The 16,173-nt window shown below is 46.2% G+C and overlaps 1 protein-coding gene across 19 annotated transcripts in view; it reads right to left on the reverse strand.

Annotated features, from left to right (window-relative positions):
* Nucleotides 1-16,173, reverse strand: part of LOC116693900 (neuronal cell adhesion molecule) — an 81,266-nt gene that overhangs the window by 36,603 nt on the left and 28,490 nt on the right. For 17 of the 19 annotated variants that reach the window (XM_032523180.1, XM_032523176.1, XM_032523172.1 and 14 more), the window contains exon 2: nucleotides 4,869-4,950. The gene's annotated coding sequence lies outside the window, so the exon portion shown is untranslated. Of the gene's footprint in view, nucleotides 1-4,868; nucleotides 4,951-5,642; nucleotides 5,655-15,007; nucleotides 15,134-16,173 lie in introns of those variants that run through there. The other 2 variants (XM_032523169.1, XM_032523170.1) reach the window with 2 other exon arrangements.

Here is a 16,173-nt window from a genome sequence, read left to right on the forward strand (position 1 = left end):
TCTCTCTCTCTCTCTCTCTCTCTCTCTCTCTCTCTCTCTCTCTCTCTGGCAGGTGAGCGAGGGGTTACATGTAAATTCACCCATTTGTATTCCATCTCAACAACTGGAGAGCAGGCTGTTTATATTGATGAGTGGATGGACTTGGCCTTGGACCAGGACCCATGCCTAACAGCCACATAAATCATTTGGTTTCTTAGAGGCCCCATCCAAACAGATAGATCCCCCCAGCTTGTGACGGTGTGAGGACAATCTTCTCTGTCCTGAAGCCATGTCGATACTCTGAATTCATCCACAGTGTATAGAAGGATTCAGATGCATAACAAATAAAAAAGATGTAACAAAAAAACAGTAATCAGGCAATCAATCATTCTAAAATTTGAAATTACAAGGGTTTATAGCAAATAGAACTTGGGCTCTATTTTCTCTTCTCCTATTACTCTGTAGATACAGTATAAAGAATAAAAACATGACTACAGACTCTATCTTCTTACTTTGAAAAAAATATCCATCCAGTGAAGTATTCTGTCTGAACATCATTTTTTTCCTTTAGCCCAAGTGAGAAATCAAGTTTCTTGGATCACTGTTAAAGGAATAGTTGGACATGTGGGAAAATATGCTTAATGGTGTGTGTGCAGGTTTTTTAAAGGAGGGTGAACTTGCAAAAAATAGACGACATACTCCTTTCCCATTGCCAGTACAAGATTATCTCTCTCTGTTTTTTGTTTTCTTGAAGTTCATGTTCGATGTCACAAACATTGAACATGAAACAGGGTTAGTAAACAGTAGAAGGCTGCATGAAGGCTAGATACGATGTTAAGGTAGTTGCTTTTAAATTGGTTACTTATTCAGTCACTCTTTCAAACTCGGTGCGGTCTAATTTGGGACGATGTCCGAGCGTTGCTGGGGCGGGGATTGAATGAATTTGTGGTTGAGATGTCACCAACAGAGGTGACGCCATTTGCGCCGGGAGAGGGGCAAATATTTGTGTGTTTACCCTGGTATTATGTTTCCATCACTGACGATCAGAGCTGAAATCGATATGATTATTGTGGGTCTTGGTGGGTTAATTTGGCCAGTGGGAAAGAGGCTTTATTGCTTTTTTGCTGAGATTTTGATGAAAAGATTGATACCGCTCTTGTGGTTGTACACTAAATATGGAGCTAGAGCCATGAGACAATTAACTTAGCTTAGCATAAAGACTGTAAACAAGGGGAAACAGCTAGCCTCCAGGGGCTCTGTCCAAGAAATAGTTTCAGCATTTAACTCCCTGATAAACCACAATTTTGGGCAGAGCCAGGCTAGCTGTTTAACCCCCTCCGTGTCCCGTCCTTATGCTAATCTAAGTTGCTGGAGTACTAGATTAATCAACTTTTCACAATGAATAACAGAATGAATATAGAGGAATGACTATAGATGCATTTAGCATTGCAAACAAGACAAATCTCTGAAACTGGACCAGATAATTGCACAGAGAGGGCAGTGAAGATAGAACGATGCCTGGAGGAAGGTTGTGCAGGTGAAAGACGATGAAAGAAGTTAAAAATAAAAATAAAGATTGATATGCAGAGCCAGATATAGAACAGGATCTCCTCAGACTCTCCGGGCTGTCTGCAGAGCAGTTCATGCATGCAGTCAGCTTTCTCCACAACCTGGAAGATGGAGAAGGAGAGCATAAGCCCCCCAGGAGGGGCCTCAGCAACCTCTCACATCACTCAGGCTCTTTCTCTCCCTCACTGTCTTTGTTTCCATCAATTCATCCATTTGTTTATTCATGTCCTTTTTTCTGACATTTTAGCTGTGTCTCCCAGCACCTCCCTGTCTCTGCTACTCATAAGGCCACAGGGACACTGAGAAACACACATCTATCTACTCAATAACATTCACACACAACCCATTTCTCACACTCTTGTATCAAAGAGATACCTAAAAAATATCTTGACACGTTCATATGCAACGTAGTGTGCTTGGAGCAGCCCAAGGGCCCTCTGTGCGTATTTGAACACCTTTACTTATCAGCAACTTTTCTGAGTCATCTCAGAGTGGCTGCTGTGTAAATTTCACTTCTTTCTAACCAGTGAGAACAATGCTGCTTCACTATCGACAATGTTCAGTCCTTAGTGTTTTAATTTGGCAACTAACATTATTCAAAACTAACTACATGGCACAAGTAGTTTGTCCGAAAGTGTGAGTATTATGACAGATGCAAATGTGATCGTCTCTGTACTGCGGTGCATTGGATTTAAAATTAAACAATAACTCTGAGGTTAAAAGTGCTGACACAAAGCTTTAATTTTAAGGTGTCAAACTATGTAGGAATGATAACTATTTTTATATGTAGCCTCCCAATTTAAGAGGACAAAACATCTCATTCAAATCCACATTGTACACACTGTATCTGGGGAAAATGGTGACATATTTAAGGAGATTTTTTTTCCTAATTTAAATCCATAAATCTGTGTCATGGAAGTGTGGGCAGTGTGTTTAGAAGTTTAAAAGTTCTTCTAAAACACAGTGGCCACACAAAGATGACACAGAGCTGGGTTAAAATTGGCAAAGTATCCTTTTAAAGAGAAGTCAGACAGTGTAAGAAAGATGAGCAGTCAGGTAATCATTCAGGTTTCTCCAAACCTACGTAAGAGAAAATAAAAAGCCCAAAAAAGCCCAATCTGTCTGTTCTAAACGCTAAACTTCTCTGTAGTAATGTAACCGTGATCCCGAATCCCATCTAATTCTTTGGTGAGCACAATGTTATTATTGATCCAAATGATGGCAAGAACTACAAAGAAACATGTAAGAAACAAAAAACAAACAAGTACTTATTAAGTATTTCAAATGTTTTTGGGCATTTTTATTTGACTTTAGTAGAGATTTGACAGGAAATGAGGGGGAGAGAGAAGCAGAATGGCATGCAACAAACAAATATCCCCAGCTGGATTTGAACCGAGGACCATATCATGTATTTTTTATCTTGATCATTTCTCATTTTGTTTGCAAATCATTTGCAGAAAATTACTGGCTGGATTCTACGACCCATTGGCATCACTAGAGAATTGGCATTTTCCCAGAGATTGCTCTGCCAGGTCTGTACTGCAGCCATCTGCACTTCTTGCTTGTTTTGTGTATTTTTGCTTACATTTGGTCTTGAGCAAGTGCAACACAGGATCTGTTGGCCTGATGTCAGGTGGACAAGATTTTGGCCATAATACTCATGCTTAAACTGGGGCTTTAAGAAAGGCTACGCGTCCTTCTGTGTTTCCAATATACCACATGCAAGTGTCAGCACCTTAACCTCGGTCCCGTTTTCATTTTAAATCCAATGTGTTGGGGTAGAGTCAAATGGAAAATGCATCATTTCCCACATACTTTCTGAATGCACTGTAAATGAAAAGACTGGATTAAGTAATCAATCAAAATTCACTCTCATGTAGAGTTTACAATTTTCATAGCTATTTTTAAATATGCCGAGCTTTGATTGGCTGATCCCCAATCTTTTCACCACCTTCCCCCACTTGGCATTAAAACAAACAAACAATAATACCACACTCCCTGACAGCCACGTGAGAGGAACTGGTGAAAGACAGCACTATAAGGGTAAACGGAAACCTCAGCGGCCTACCATTGAAGGTCCTTGGACCTGAATGCTGCCGCTCACAATGGACGCTTCACACCTCACTGCGTTTCAAACCGCAAATTCTGTCTGCAGCTCCTCAGTGTGGCCCTCTATGACTCGGCCATTGAAAAATGTGGAATCAGCCTCTCTGGCCTGCAGCACACATTCACAACAACCAACTGCCACAGCAGGATGACAAGAGAGAAACGGAAAGAATGACAGATTTAGAGACAAACAGACTGACGAATATGCAGTGGCAAAGCGAAAGATTGAAATAGGCATATAAATGGTGTAACAAGTGTAGCACCAACACCAGAGGTAGATGAGCACCGAGCCTTAACTCTTCACTTAGCTGCGCATGCAGCCTCTCTGCCTCACTCAACGGTGGGATCCTTCCTTCACACTCCACTGGGTGGTGGACACACATCACACCGTGTCACCTCCACCCACAGAGCATTAGCTCACCTCTACGCTGAATCACAGACACACTTTCACCTCCGCCGAATGAGTGGATGAGCCAAAAGTTAACCATTTTAAAGAAAAACCTGTGTGAGCTGAGAGTCAATTCTCTGGGCTATAATGCACACAGAGACCTTGTGCTTAAGAGAGCTACTTTCACTCTTAATTGTGTAACTGCCATTACGGAACTTTTCCACTTCTGCATGCTCTATTACGACACATTATGTGCCACTTAGCACAATATAGCCTCTAAGTGCTATTTTGTGATTTGCAAAGTATTGACGCCCACTGTCACAGCAGTGCGAGGATGAGAGGGTGTGTTACCTTAACAAGTATATGCATCAAACAGACTGCCAAACCTCACTGCCAAAATGGAGGCCAACACAAAAAGACACTTTGCCAGTGGACAAATGCCAGTCAAGCAATTGGTGACCTTTGCCTTACAGCTAGAGCAAATGACCAGGCTTCACAACAGAGACAGAAAGAGAAAGATCCGTGAAAGGGGAGGTTGTTTAGGGACTTCAGAGCTCTCCAGAGAGCGTGATTATTAATACATTCACACTCTGGCAGCAGCATAGATGAAGATATTTGGACTGGAGACACTTGCCAGGCATGGCAAACAGATTGACATTTCCGTGTTCCCATCCTACGGGAGGGGAAATGCCTTTGAGAAGAACAGCAACGTTTGATTCTGAGAGGCAGGAAGTTCACACTGTTTTGGAAAATGATGATGTTAGTGGAGATGATGTGATGAGTAAAAAAATAGATTTTGAGTCTGATGGAAATGTTTCCAACTTACCAGAGAAACTCAAATCCCCTCTCTCCTCCTCCTCCTTCCTGGCTAGTGCTCTGCTTTGTCTTCTCCTGTGGTTTTCTTCAATCTGGTTGAACAAAAATGGGAGAGAATAACAAATTTGAGCACTCCTAATTTACATTTCTTTGCTCTCCCTTTGTGGAAACAACCCTGGACTTTTAAACAACAAGAAAGAAAAATTGAATCTATCCTAATAAGGTCCGGGGCAGAAAGTTTTGCACGGCTACAGGATGCATATTTTCCGACATCCAGTACGTCAATTTGACTTCACAAAAGATCTGCTACTACTCCATTTTTTGTTTTATTATACTCTGTTAAAATGGTTCTCATCTTGGAAGTCTCCTGCTCTGTCACAGTCGCACCACAAATTATACACCCGGAATTTTCCCGGAATCTCACCTCCTCATCATTGGTCTTGTGTAAATTGTGAATATTTTAGTAACACAATATAATCCTTTAGTGTCTTTGAAAATGTTTTTAAATCACTCCAAATGTGACATGTTTTGATGGCGAAAACAAAGTAAACATTCGAGCTGTGCAAACCAAAGTGTGAACATAGATTTTCAGAGACAGGGGTGTGTAATCCAGACTGATAGACACAAAAGCCTGTTTCTGGGAGCAGGAGGAGACACATCTCCTCCCTTTGTCTCTCCACTTGTCTTATCTCATCTTCCTCATCTCCCTCTTCTCTATACTTCTTTCGCTTTCTCTCCTCCTGTTATCTGCTGTAGTCCTCACTCCTGTCCTCTTCTCTCTCACCTTGTCTCCTCTTCTTCGACTCTGCTCAATACTGTCTTATTTTCCTTTTCTCTCATCGCCCCTTCTGTGTTATCTCCCACTTTCTTACTTGCCATAACCAATTTTCATCTCCTCACTTCTTTTAACTAAAGACTTTTGGTTCCTTACGTTCAGGAGACCATGTGGAGTCACATAATATGCAGATGTGAACACCCGATCCTCTCCTCTCTTTAAATCTCCTGTTTTCTTTCCTCAAAGAGTTGGTAAGCCTGAAGATCAAAACTCCCAATGCAGAAAATCATGTTAAATGATATTTTGATGTTACACATGCTGTTGTGAACAAATTACTCAAGTAGGTTTTCCTTGACAATTCCTTGCTCTGATCATAAAAATTTGGGAGGGTCAAGGGTCAGAAAAGGCTCAGGTATCCTTTTCTGATTTACAGTATTCTTCAATCTTGTGCTTTTTTCTGTTCTCCTCTCCAAATATCTTTGTACACTATCTATTCTCTTCTCTATCTTCCTGTCCTTCCTCTCCTCGCTTCCTCCTAAACACTATCACAGTGAACACAGACACACCTACTCGAATCGATTGGGCAAAATGATTGAAGAAGCCAAAACAATTTACTTCTAGCAAAGGCCTGTCGACTTCAGTCTGCTGCTCCAAATAAGAGTGTGGAAGCCCCATTGTGAGACGCCGCCGTTTCCACTTGGTTAAATATGAACACTACTTTCTGCACCGCTCCACAGATACAATTGCAAACTACAGGTTTTACATTAATTCTGTTTCACACAAATAACAGATGTGGTTTCTTTAGTTGTTTTCACACAAATTTCCTGTTTTCTCTCACCACCCAAGATTCAATTCTGCAGCATATGTGCACTGTAAGCTTGTCTATGTTATTATCATGCTCTTCTACTAAAACCTACATCATTTACTTCAACCTTTTGTACATTATAAGGATTCAGAAAGCCTTAGCAGCATAGGCAATAATATATTACTTCTTACAGAATATTATAACAGAAAATCTGGTCTTCCCACAGTCCTGAATTTAAAAGGCTCCTGACCCAAATTTTAAAAACCACTGACTGGCTATTCACTCACAGCATCACATTGTGTTATTGCTGACACCGGTGCTGACACCATACCTGTGCACAGAACTACAGTTAAGCTATCATATTGTTCAGGTCTAAATAATAATTTTTGCCTCACCATGCATTTGCTAGATAGCTGTGGCCATCTAATTACAGAGACTTATGAATTAAACACAACAACAAAATGACCTTTCCACATCCTGTTTGAATGAGCTGAAGGCTGATCCCATCAAAAGCGGCCTACCCCTATGACATCAAGCCAGCTATCCTGCTACCCCACCTCAGCCCTTAGACACCACAGAGTTGAGCGGAGCTTGGCCTAGCTTGGCTGCCATGGTGATATGAAGAGGGTCGGAGAGTCGAGAATGAAAATAGCCTGAGATCGGATGCCGACAGTGGGCAAGGAGATGGACTACAAAACATCACACAGCAAGAGACGCACGATGCCCTCAATACCTTGGGGAGCGTTCTCGTGTCACAAGTGCTGACTAACAAAACAGACAGCTGAGTCTTTCATGAACATTGATAGCACAACATATCACAACAAGGAGGGAGGATTAGAGGTAACTGCAAATTAATAGAGGATATGTGTTTTATAACCATCCTGAAACTTAAAGCTGCTCTAATCAATATTTTTATATTAACAATGGATTAAGTTACTAAATGTATTTATAACAGGAAAGCGGTGAATCATATTGATGAACCCACAGATAATTATCACCTGATTCTGCAGTTTTTCTCGGCCCTACTAAGAGTTCTTTCAACTCACAGTTCTGGTTTTTAGCCCACTTGGTTATACAGTAGCCCACTGGCTCATACTCACATCCCAGAAAACTGTTTTCAGCAACAACAAAAAAAGGTCACATTACTTGCCCACCACCAAACACCACACAGACAAAGATAGATAAAAAGACACAGATATTCCCAAGACATAAAAATAGAGAGTGAATATTGGACTCACATTCATTCTCGGCCAGAAAGACATCTAAATAAATGCAAATGTTCCTCCATATCTGTTAGATGTGTAAATAAGCAACCGTTTGCTAATACATAAGCCATATTAACTTTAAAAGGTGATAGTATATCAGTGTTTTTGTTACAGCTTGCTGTGCTGCCCCCAGGCGGGCAAAAAAAGCTGCACGTTGGTTGCAAAAAAGCAAAATTTCAACATAAATTATTAATCTTGGGTGGTTAAATTATTACAAAAACATTTAGTATTTTGTCATGGGGATATGCTGACTAACGTATAGATGAATTAATGCTGTTCATTTCATTCAACTACAGCAGTCCATTACCTGTAATGCTGCCTTTAGGACACAAATTTAAACTTTACTCTAAAGACTTGGTTGGTTTATGTTTGTAAGTAACATCATGCAAAATATAAGTGTCCTCAGGTTGAACAAGCAGGGCTCACTGCAGATAATGCCAGGTAGTGAGGTGTCACACATTCTTCTAATGAGAGTCTGTTGGTTTTCTTCTGCAGGCTGTGTTGTTTTGATGTGTGCGTGTGTGCCCTCAGACAGGGGAAGAGGGCTCAGCACTGGCGTAGCGGCCTGTGGGTTTAATTTTAAACTCTTGCCTAATGAGAGGCAGAGTGTGTCTGCAGATAATACCGCTCTCCCGATGAAGCATCATTACTGCCAAAGAGGGGAGAAATAATTAGAGCCGGAACCCACTCTTCCCCTATGGTGAATTTACATCATGATACACGGCTCACAGAGACATGCTCAAACTCTGTTACACTGAAGACAAGCTGACATACAGAGAGTGGGCCCTATCTTGCACCAGACGCAAGTGTCTTTGCAATTTTACGATCATCCAGCACTCGTCGTTTGAATAACAAATGCACCCGCGCCCATCTTTGCGCCCATGGGCTTGCTGGACTCACAGAGTGGTGTGTTTAGAGGAATTCCTAGCATATTGCTATCTTGAGGCAGCGGAAAGTGATCACTTCATTGACCAACAAAAACGTTAGTTACTTTGGTAACTCCAGATTCTATTAGTATAGGCGTAGCCCTCATAAGGGCTCGCTATTGGGTTTATCCCTCGCGCATGCGCAGGCTCGTGAAGATTTTCTTTCCCGCCCTAGCGTCCAGCTCGGGCCTCAACTACGTCCGCATCTATTGCATATATACAGAGCGGACCCGTTGTTCGACTCCCAAAACATCAGCTTTTTTCTTTCAACTACTGCCATGTCTAGAGCAGGTGGCCCAGACCTTGAGGCGGTCTACGCCTATACTATAGAATCTGGAGTTCCAAAGTAACTAACGTTCTATTCGTATAGGCTTCGCCCCTAAGGGCTACGCTATTGGGTTAGGGCGAAAAGCTGATGTATGCCGCCACCTGCGGCACAAGGTCCCACAAGCCGAACAACACCACATTGCCCCAGCAACAATGTACAGAGGCTAGTCAGTCTTCTCTGACAAAGCCTGCCCTGCCAAGGGCGTGGCCGGAAGGTTCAGTGGCCCGCATATGATGCAGTAGTCACATGATAATGGGGGTAAGTGGATTGATCTGTCCGCGCATGCAACGGAGAGACTGATACCTCCGTGCGTGCAACATGATTATGACAATGTATGAGATAAAAACTGTGTCTCACAAGAAATCCCAGGTACAGGAGAGTGAGACAGCAGAGCAGGGTCATTCAGCACTAGGTGTGAAGGAGATTGGCAACAATCAAGGCATCCGCTTTTTTTTTTTTTTTTTTTTTTGTGCACATTCAGCGCGGCATTACGCGTCACTGACTGTGGACAAACACCGCATGAACAGGAAGATTCAGACATATCTCGCGATAAAGCGGAGAAGGGGCACGGGGAACCCAGACTGCCGCGCAAATGTCGGCTACTGCCATGCCTTTAAATAGAGCCGCAGACCCGACAGAGCCCTCGTAGAGTGACCCCGAATGTCTTGGGGGGCTCTTTCCCTTCCGAGCTATAAGCCTGGTAAAGCCTCGCACAGCCAGTGAGACAGACGCATGTTTGTGTGAGAGGGCTGACCTGGGAGGTGTCCTAAAAGCACAACAGGCTGAGTTTTCCTGAATTTGCCGTGCGTAAAATGTTTTGACAGAGCGCGCACGGACACAACCGGTGGGAAGCCTCCTCCGCACCGTTAGCGTGAGTGGGGGGAAAAAACCCTCGAGGGAAAACACCCTTGACCGAAAAACTAGTTAAAGTCTCGGTGTGAAGGAGGGATTTGGCTGTAGGTGGCTGCGCTCCCGTCCCCTCTATGGAGAGGCAGCGACGAGAAACTGACAGTGCACATAATCACTCACTCTTTTGCCACGTTAGGGCAGGAGAAGTCTGTCTTAAGCGACAGCATTCTGAGCGACCTCGTGTCAAGGTCTCAAGGGGGCTCTCCCAGAGCCCGCAGCACAGAGCTAGGTCCCATTGGGGGCGAGGGCGAACAGCCTTTTTTTGACGCCTAACCCCCTTCAGGAAAACGTTTCACACAGGGCCAAAAACTTTCCTCTCACCGAAACCTTCGTGACAGGATGAGATGGCTGCTGCGTATGCTTTGACTGTAGATGGAGCCAAATCTTATCCACCAGAGTTTGTGGTACTGCACGAGGGTAGGGGACACATGTGGGCTGCGTCCTCTCTGTGCACCGCGCTGGAAGGCAGAACCAGCGCCGCGTTAGCCTGCTATGGTAGAGGGCTCTGGAGCCCTGGATAGTGCGTACCCCGCGGGGGCAAGCCTAATCTCTGTAAGCGCTCCCGCTCAGCAACCGCCCCACAGTCTCTGATTTATCACTGGGGATGACAGATCGCACCGTTCAGCTGCGATGTGCGTCTCTCGCCACGGAATCTGCCAGGGGGGAGCCACAGCAGCTGAACGAGGGTTGGGAACCAGACGCGCTCGTGCGCTCCGGTGCCACCAACAATTAACAGATCCCCTCCTGAGCCCTCCCAGGAGGCGAGGGATCAGGGGGACCGGGGGAAAAGCATATAGGAGGGTTTTGGGCCAGGGTTTGTGGAGAAGCGTCTACGCCGGAGGGAGGGTTTGTCCCGCGCGGTCAAGAGAACCACAGTGTGCACTGTTGTTCTCTCGTCGTGAAGCGAACAGATCCACCTCCGCTTCCCCGAACCTGCTCCATAACGTTTGAAACTAGTGGGATTCATCTCCACTCGTTGTGGAGGGCCCCCCCCTCGACATCAAGTCGGCTGCCCGGTTCAAAATCCCGGGGATATATACTGCTTGAGAGACAGCAGGTGGCTGGCCCACAGCAGGAGGCGTCGGGCTATTTCTAACAGCCGGGCTGAGCGTATGCCGCCCTGGCGGTTTATGATGCCGCCGCCGTGATGTTGTCCGTCCGTACTACAACATGCCTCCCCTCACCACTGTGTAAGTGTTTCACACCTTCAACACCGTGGACAGCTCCAGGCAGTTTATGTGAGGGAGGGGGAGGGCCAGGCCCCCCCACCACCTGTGACTCGCACATTCCCCCCCAGCCAGGTGAGGGACGCGTCTTGTAACACCGTCACATGACGTCACTCTGCCCAGGGGAACCCCGGAAGACAGGGTTTGGGGACTCCCCCAGTATGCCAGGTCTGATTGAGGGAATGAGGGATGGACAGCATTCGCCATTTGTGGCGAATGGGATCGAGCCGCTGGCGGTGAAACCACCTCTGGACTTTCCTCAGGTGGAGGGACCAGGGGGACCACCGTGTGTGCCGCGGACATCTGCCCAAGAGCCGCATAACTGACAGCGCTGGCACTGTCGCGCGCGGCCTAAGCGGGACAACAAAGAAGTCAGGGCTTCCTCCTCGGTGCTGACAGCCTGGCTCTCATCGAGATCGAGCTCATGTCTCGCCCAGATAAACTATCGATTGTGCGGGGACAGGGCGCTCTCTTTCCAATTTATGGCAAAACCCAGCGTTTGTAGGTGCTGCAGAACCTCCATAGTGTGCAGCGCCGCCCGCCCATCCGAGAGGGGGCTAGAATGACAGATCGTCCAAGTAAAAGAGGACTCTGATGCCCCTCTCCCGTAGAGGCTGAGCGCCTTTTCCATGCACTTGGAAAGGTCGGGGGGCTAGTGAGTATCCGAACGGCAGCCGTTTGAACTGGAAACGCCCCTTGGAAGAGAGCCAGGACAGTGATCGCGTCGCCCGCCCATGGTAGGGCTTTTTCGAAAGGGCAGTGGCTTCGCCGCCGTGTGGGGCGGGAGCGGTCACTGGGTTAACCCGACCCCCGCCCCCCCATCGCCGTGGGAGGTGGGTGCCAAGCGTCGTCGTCCCCCGTGGGAGGACGCTCATTTCCGGCTGCCTCGCAGCGGGACGCAGTGCGCCCCGCTCGCGCGACGGCCTGTGTGTGCTTGTGTGGGAACACTGTCATAACAGTGCCCTGTTTAGAGCAACAGGGACTGTTCGCTGCGTGCAGTTTGAGGCCGTGTGGCATCGTCTGTCGCTGCGGAGGGGACCGGTGGGGGCCCCGACGCGCAAGCTTGGGAGGACGCACGCAGCCGATGCTGCGGGGCGCTTCCGCTTGTGACGGTTGTCATGGCGACGGTTTGCTGTTGAGGAGGAGCCTTCCACGAGCCAGCCTCCAAAGCCGCTCGGCGTCCTCCGCCGCTTGATGGAATGAGACGTGGCAGTCTGTAGCCGCGCCCAAATAGTCCATCAGGGCTATGGACCGTAACGAAGCTCCGTCTAATGTCCGCTGGCAGCTGGACATGTGGAGCCAGATTTGTTCGCGGGCCACAGTCTGCCAGCCTCACCCTGGACAGCGCCACCGTGACGCCGTGGTCAGGGTAAGGGGCGGTCATGCAGCCTTACCAATCTCCGTGGCAAGCTCCGAGGGAGGGCGCCGGGAGTATTCCATCGGGAGGCGCGGAGGCCAGTAAGGCGATGTTTGTTTTGTGCCGCCAGCCCCTGGCGGGCACATTGGTGGGCCCGGTCAGTGACTTGAGCGACACATTGATCCTGGGGAGAGGGGGCGTGGCTTCCGGGCCGAAGAAAGTAGCTTTCGGAAGCAAAATGGACGCCAGGCTCCCTCCAGGGGAGGACTGAGGAGAAACCTGCGTCCGTATCGCCCTGAACCCCGAGTAAACGGGGCATAGCGAGAGACAGCCTCAGTTTCCCCGCTGGGAGAAAGCCTCCTCCACAATGGCCAAAGCTCCGCGAAGCGCGGCCAGAGTGGGGCCCGGAAGAGGCGGCTCCTGGCAATAACATCACCGCCAAAAGGCCGCGAGCGGGGCTGGCAGCTCCGCCGGAGCGCATGCCCTCTAAGCTCCCGCCGCCTCCCTTATGATCTCCGGCAGGTCGGCGAAGAGAGCCTTAGCGGTGGCTGGAGCCGGTGGGGCAAAGGGAAAAGCGCTCGGGCGGTGCCCCAGCCGTTCGGAGACGGGAGAGAGCTCCAGCGGAAAGCATCAACCGCCGTCTCGAGGCCCAATCCCCCCAAGGGAGGGAGGGGACCCTCCAGAGGGGAGGAGGAAACCGTGATGGAGGCGCTGTCAGAGAGAGCGGAGTCAGCGGACTCTGCTCGTCGAAAACGCCGTCCGCAGCGGCTCCAAGTGCCGCCGTATTCCTGTCTGTTCTCCCAGCTGCCGTCTCCGTCCCCGCCAGCCTGGCAAACCAGAAAGCTTCCGCCGTCGAGTTATCTCTTAGACACAGGCGGGCGCAAAACGGGCAGGAGGCTGGCGGGTGAGAGCCTGGCCGGCGTGAACGGCACACCAGGCAGGCCTCGCAACGGGGGTGGAGGTCCGGCGGAAGGATGTAGCCGGTCCGGCAGGGGCAACACCACCGGCGGAAGTCTTGAGCTTGACTTCATACTGCGAAGTTGAAGAAAAAGTGGGAGTCGAACAACGGATCCGCTCTGTATATACAATAAATGCGGACGTAGTTGAGGCCCGAGCTGGACGCTAGGGCGGGAAAGAAATCTTCACGACTGCGCATGCGCGAAGGGATAAACCCAATAGCGAGCCCTTAGAGGCGAAGCCTATACGAATAGAACTGGTCTAAAGTCAATAGTCAATTTCATATGTATATATTTTTTTAAGATTATTTTTGGTGTATTTTTATTTAGTGACAAGTCAGATGAAGAAATGAAAGGGGAGAGAGATGGGGGAATGACATGAAGCAAAGGGCCGCAGGTTGGAGTCAAACCCGGACCTGCTGCACCGACGAGTAAACTTCTATATATGGGCAGCGTAGCAGCACACAAACATGCAAAAGATTACAAATAAAAATATTACGATGCAAATTCGCCATCATAATCGCAATGTGCCAAGGTACAAATGTGCCTGGCTGTTAAAAGGAATGAGGGATGACAATTTGATTGGTTTATTGCATGTTACGCCCAGAACACACCCACGAATTAATAAAGACACTAAGTACAACCCTTTTGAAACATGCGCCCGGCACACAGACCCTTTCCGCCATCAAACTAGCAACTTAGAACGTTAAAATAAGGCCCTGTGTGTCTTATCTGTGTGAGATTTCTTGCAGTGTGCTAAAATTTGATGAGCAAACACTTTTTGCAGTGAGATGTCCATACAGTAAGAGCTTGTTTCCTCTGACAATTAACATTTTCATCAATAGTTAGTTTATTTTCCAGCATATCTACACATCATCTTTATTCTGCTGAATGTCAGCTTGTCTTCAGTGTAACGGCATACAGTTAACTCATTCTAACTGTTGAGTTGTATTTAGACATTTTGGGAATCATCTAGAGTTGCAAATGATGATTATATTCCTTATTGATTCATTGTTTGGTGTATATAATTTTATTTTAAAATTGGTGAAGGAAGGTTGTACTACTTTTCTTAGACCTAAGCTCACATCTTAAAAATGTCTTGTTTTATCCAACCATGGATTATAATATCACAAAAACAGTCTATAACCCAAAGAGATGCACATCAGACAAAGAAAAACAGAAAATACTATGTTTGTACAGTATTTGTTAGAAAAATGACTGATTAATCAAGTATCAAATTAGTTGCAGAATAAATGTTCTGTCAATCGACTAATTGTTTCAGCTCTAAATGTTAATCATACAATGATATAAAGAAAGAAGAGCAGTAAATCCTTGTTTGAGAAACCTGCCCCCTTAAATATTAGTATGTTACTTTGATAAATAACTTGTTGATGATCAGATTGGTTAATTGTTTCCTCAGGATAATCATCATAGAGGTTTCATTAGCTCAAAAGTGATGAAACATCTTCAAGACTTAAACAATAAATCCAGTTCATTTGGACTATCACTTGCCGAACAAGAGCATCACAAGCTGCACTTTCTAAACAACAGATTAGAACTATATGGCCTAAAATACCCATTAACAAAAAAATAATATATCACCTTTATCTCTGTATTTGTCAATGAGAATAAATCCCCTCAGTGTTTGCATCCGCTGTGTGAGAGCATCGTTCAGTTGTCATAATCCCGTGGCCCTGTATTCCTCCTGTGACTGAGTGACAGTGAAGAGAGATGAGCTGATTCCCTTACAAAATCACCCCCTCCCCCTCCCCCTTCAACACGCCAACAACCCCTTTTCCCCTCCTCCCATGTCCCTCCCCTGAGGCCCCCCCTCCCTCCCTCCCCTCTCACAGTGGGATTAAAACAATCTTTTGTCTCTCTACAATAGAGGTTAAACATTTCCTGGTATCACATGAACAGCTACCCGACTCTACAAAGTTGCCGGGTGGGTTTTAAAAACACATTTGTACAGACATATTAAATATTCAAAAAGTGATCTGTTTTGTATCAGACACAACTGTAAGCAGGATGAGGAGATGACAGAGCATAACTTCCTGTGATATGAATTTGGCAGAGCATAAAAGCAACATTGACACTATACTTGCATGTTAAATCAAATAGCACCCGGTTAACACTGGAATAACTGTCAGCTGCACTGATTGTGCTCGAGTCAATGCAGCTTTTTTGATGTTCAATAGAGGGTGGAGGTGGAGGAAAACCAGCAAAGCTACGCAAAGAAAAGGAAAAAGCCTGAAGGCACATCCTCTGGACTTCCTTTCCCATAAAGTGAGAAGCCAGAGAAAGTGCTCACCTACACTCAACAGATGTCCCCATGCAATCTAATATAGTTGACTCAGTGAGGGGAAGCTTATTTTTTGCAGACTCCTCACCGGTGTTATTGCAACCCGTTTTAAAAGAATAGATGTGAAAAGGGTCTTTTGACGTGAGTTAGCTATGGTTGCAGATGGCAACAATGGTGGGAGCTATCCCTTTGAAAGAGTCACTATTCTCTGGGCCCGGCCCTAAATAATGCTCCTTTCATTACAAAAGCACAGGAAATTTAACATTATCTACCCAAAAGCACATTGTCCATCAAGGTGAACAATGATTTAGAATAGTATTTTATTTTACAATAACTCATGTGCTGTACTTAAGTACAATTCTGAGGTACTTTACTTAACTATTTCCATTTTATGGCAGCTTACACTTCTAGCATCTGAACTTTTATCTACCAAGGCCTGCAATGACTTTACCTCCTTCTTCAAAGA

This window comes from Etheostoma spectabile, chromosome 8 (genome assembly GCF_008692095.1).
Source record: "Etheostoma spectabile isolate EspeVRDwgs_2016 chromosome 8, UIUC_Espe_1.0, whole genome shotgun sequence".
Lineage (NCBI taxonomy): Eukaryota > Metazoa > Chordata > Actinopteri > Perciformes > Percidae > Etheostoma > Etheostoma spectabile.